Source organism: Hemicordylus capensis, chromosome 3 (genome assembly GCF_027244095.1).
Source record: "Hemicordylus capensis ecotype Gifberg chromosome 3, rHemCap1.1.pri, whole genome shotgun sequence".
NCBI lineage: Eukaryota > Metazoa > Chordata > Lepidosauria > Squamata > Cordylidae > Hemicordylus > Hemicordylus capensis.
Window position 1 is genome coordinate 109,027,498 of NC_069659.1, and position 4,276 is coordinate 109,031,773.

The window sequence follows — 4,276 nt, forward strand, 5'->3', positions numbered from 1 at the left end:
TGTGGGTCATTGGAGCTGCTCCCCAAGGCCAAAGAGTTGACAGAGCAGTTGGAAGTGGAAACAGTTACTAAATTATTGATTACTCTTCCCCTGTAATGGCCAGCTGCTCTGCCAGTGCTGATTATTCTATTCCCCACCACTACAGTAATAGCTGCCCCCGAACTGCCAGGCACACCCCCAGCACCAACCCACTCAAGAGAGCCCAAACACATGTCTGCAAAAGGCCTGGCCTAACCCAATCCCCCAGCCCTCAGTCCCACCCCCAAAGGCCCAGCCCCAAAGGCTGGCCCCCTTTGGCAGCCGGCTTTGGCAGCCGCCTACAGGTGGCCTAACGGCCATGCCAACAGTTACACCTTTGGCGAGCCTCCTTGCTTTTAAGCTTGCAAGCCCCAGAAGCCACACCTCTCACGAGCAGCTCCCAGGACAGGCAGCAGGTGGATCGACTCAGCAGTCTGGGAGGCTGGCAACCAGCCAGCAGGAACTTGGCAGCCGACAAGCAGGCTGCACTCCGTCTGTGCTGGAATTAAAAAAAATAAAATCCGATTTCTATACCGCCTTTCCAAAAATGGCTCAGGGTGGTTTACACAGATAAATAATAAACAAATAAGATGGATCCCTGTACCCAAAGGGCTAACAATCTAAAAAGAAACATAAGGTAGACACCAGCAACAGTCACTGGAGGTACTGTGCAGGGGGTGGATAGGGCCAGTTACTCTCCCCCTGCTAAATAAAGAGAATCACCACATTAAAAGGTGCCTCTTTGCCAAGTTAGCAGGGGTTAGAATGAAGAACATTTGCTGGTAGTCTGAAAAAACATGTGGTTATGGAAGTCTCATGGTTTATTAGTAATTTGAATTATGATTTTATATACTTCCTAGGTTCTCTTAACTGTTGAACTAATGCACTTGGTGTTTTTTTAGAAGAACACAAAGCTTTTAATGCATGTTAATTTATTCAATTAAGTTCCAGAACATTATGAGTTCAAAAACTACGACCACCCTTTTGCCCATAAAATTAGCAAATTGACAGTTTGGTTAAAGCCTGTAGTTCTTTAATGCTGGCTCACATCATTTTTAAAATTACAGTCTGGCATATTAATTTAGGCATTATATACGATACATTTTCTGCTTTCCCCCACTTCTTCGTAGAGTACACTATAAATGAACACAGAAATGTTTTGCTTTATTGTTATTTTACTTGGTAATGTCTTGTGGATTAATCACATGCAGTACAAGCAATGGATTATGTGGCAACAACGTATTTAAATGGCAGTACCATGGTATGTATGGGAAATTAGTTGCCAAATCTTCCAATTTACAAACCTACCTAGTAGGCTTAAAGGTGAAGAACTCCATCTTCCAAATATCATTACTATTGCTGTGTGGTAGTGGCGAGGGACAGGGAGTGACTCCCCTCACCTAAAATAAATAAGTGATAGATCAATGCAACATCCTTTGATGACATCACAAGAATCAGTGAGTGAGTAATGCCTCACCTTGTTTGGCAGGGGCACTTGGAGCAGTGCCTCCAGAGGAAGATCTTAAGGTCCAAGTCAGGACATATGGGGCAAGGTGCTCTCTCAGGTAACCTGGTCCCAAGCCATTGAGGGCTTTAAAGGTTAAAAACAGCACTGAGTTGGGCCTGGAAACAGACTGGGAGCCAGTGCAGCTGACGAAGCACTGGTGTATAGGGATGGGCCCGGACTGGTCCGGAGGCCATTGTAAAGGCCTCCGGACTGGTCCGGAACGGTCCAGACCTGGGCGGTCCGGTTGAGGTGGGGGGGTGCCTTTAAGCGCGGGGGGAGGGTTTACTTACCCCTCCTGCCGCTTTCCCACTCTGCTGCTGTAATTTCAGTAGTAATTGGGGAGGCAGGATACCTCCTTGCCGCCACTTCCCTGCTGTCGCTATGAAAAACTCCCAGGATTCTTTGCACGTGCGCACGTTGTGCATGTGCTTCACGTCTCTGTGAAGTGTGCGCACGCAAAGGACTCCTGGGAGTTTTTCATAGCGACAGTGGAGAAGGGGCGGCAGGGAGGTATTCTGCTGCCCCAATTACTACTGAAATTACGGCGCCAGAGCAGGAAAGCGGTGGGAAGGGTAAGTAAACCCTCCCCCCGCTCTTAAAGGCACCCCCACCCCAATGCTGGACCACAGTTTGGTGGTTCCATGCACACCCTACTGGCGTAATATGATCAAAACGTCCAGGCCCAGTTAATAATATTGCAGCCCTATTTTGTACCAACTGCAGTTTCTGGACCATTTTCAAAGGTAGCCCAACGTACAATGCATTGCAGTAATCTAAGCAAAAGGTTACCAGAGCATAAGTAACAGTGGCCAAGCTATCTCTATCCAGATAAGATCACAGTTGTCCAGGGGCGTAGCAAGGTTGGAGTGGGCCCAGAGACAAGATTTTAAAATGGGCCCCCCCCCACTCAAAGTCCAGGGCCTCCGCACACCCCAGGCCCCCAAGGATTTAAGTCTGATATTCCAAAATAAGTATGCTGCCTGGAAATACATTTCACTGAATACACACACGCACACGTCACAATATATAGTGATATACATTGAGTACTATACATTTGTTTTACTTTTAATGCCTAGAACACACTAGAAAGATGAATGATTAAAATGGGCCCCTCACTGCAGATCAGCCAAGAAGACTTTCAACCATGCAGGGTGAGCCTATGTTTGTTTTCTCAGAATTCTGAACAAATTCAGTCAAGTTCAATTCCAGGAGGTTTTTCACAGGAGGCTTTTAAAGCCCTTTAACACACATCTCCTCTGGAATAGAGGTGCTGCATTCACATGTTGGCCAGATTTACCCTGAAGTCCCTGCAAGTTATTGGGGAGCAGTTCACACACAAGAAAAATAAAATAAAATAAAAGCAGAAGACATGCTTCACAGTTCTCACTCAGACCTTCTGGGTTGCAAAACAACTTGAACATAAGTGCATTTATAAATGAATGAATAAAATAAATATAATACTGTTTCTTCCAGAAGTTTTTGTAATTTTCTGCCATGAAACAAGCCACTTATAGGACTTTTTAGATAGTTTTTTTTAAGCCAGCAAATTTTCCAAGCTGTTTAAAAATAAATATTCAGAGACTTCTCAGTCCCTCCCCCCCATATCCAAGCCCTATGGCAAGCAGATCCCTATATATCCGGGTGGGGGGGGTGGGGAAGGTAACCACAAAAAGGAGTTCACACTACCTGGCAGCAGGGGGTCTTCTGCTGCAGAGAACAGTGGAGGCCTCTCTGGTTGCCTCCTCCTTCCTGGCTGGCTTGGGCCCTGCTGGAGTTCAGGCTTCACAGAGGCCTACAAGGAGGCCTCCGTGGAAGCCCCGCCCACCCGCCGATCAGCTGAGAGGCGGGAGAAAAGGAGCTCTTTGCAGCTTGTCTGCTGCTGGATTGCTGGCCAGGAGGACAAGCAGGAGAGACGGCGAACAGGGCAAGTGGCTGAGGGGCCTTGGGGCTGGGCAGGGGGCAATGGGGAGTCACGTGAGGTGCCTCTGGGGGGCCCCTCCAGGCAGTGGGGCCCCCAGACAACTGTCTCCCCTTGCCCGATCGTTGTTACGCGCCTGCAGTTGTCATAGCAGCTGCTAAAAGGTGTTCTGAGCCACAGAGGCAGATTAAGAAGAAAGAAAACACTTGGAGACATAAAAGCTCCCATGCATGTTGAAAGTTTAAGATATTTGTGTAAGTAACTTGTTTGTAAAAAATTGGCCCTTGGCTATGTTATCCACTTTAGCCACTTGGGCAGCAATATCAGTTATTATTAATTTATTAAAATAATAAATAAGCCAATATTCCCTGCTAACTTGGCAAAGAGGCATCTTTTCATACAAATTAAATTGTTTTAAGTTTTTGTATATATTTTAACTTGTTTTATACTTGTTAACCGCCCAGAGACGAAAGTTTGGGGCAGTGTACAAATTAAATAAATAAACAAACAAACAAACAAATAAATAAATAAATAAATAAAATAAAATAAAATAAAAATGTGGTGATTCTTTTTATTTAGCGGGGGGAGAGTAACTGGCCCTATCCACCGCCAGCACAGTACCTCCAGTGACTGTTGCTGGTGTCTATCTTATGTTTCTTTTTAGATTGTAAGCCCTTTGGGGACAGGGATCCATCTTATCTATCTATCTATTTATTTATTATTCCTCTGTGTACACCGCCATGAGCCATTTTTGGAAGGGCGGTATAGAAATCATTCAATCAATCAATCAATCATCAAAAAGTTGAAGGTGGAAAATATGCTTTAAAATCCCA

The 4,276-nt window shown here is 45.5% G+C and overlaps 1 long non-coding RNA gene across 1 annotated transcript; it reads right to left on the reverse strand.

Moving 5' to 3' along the window:
- Positions 1–346: 346 nt before the first annotated feature.
- Positions 347–3,279, reverse strand: LOC128352377 (uncharacterized). The gene is made up of 3 exons (XR_008320364.1): positions 3,212–3,279; positions 1,327–1,418; positions 347–517 (listed from the first exon to the last, which is right to left on the reverse strand). It is a non-coding gene; the product is annotated as an uncharacterized LOC128352377 (long non-coding RNA).
- Positions 3,280–4,276: the final 997 nt, after the last annotated feature.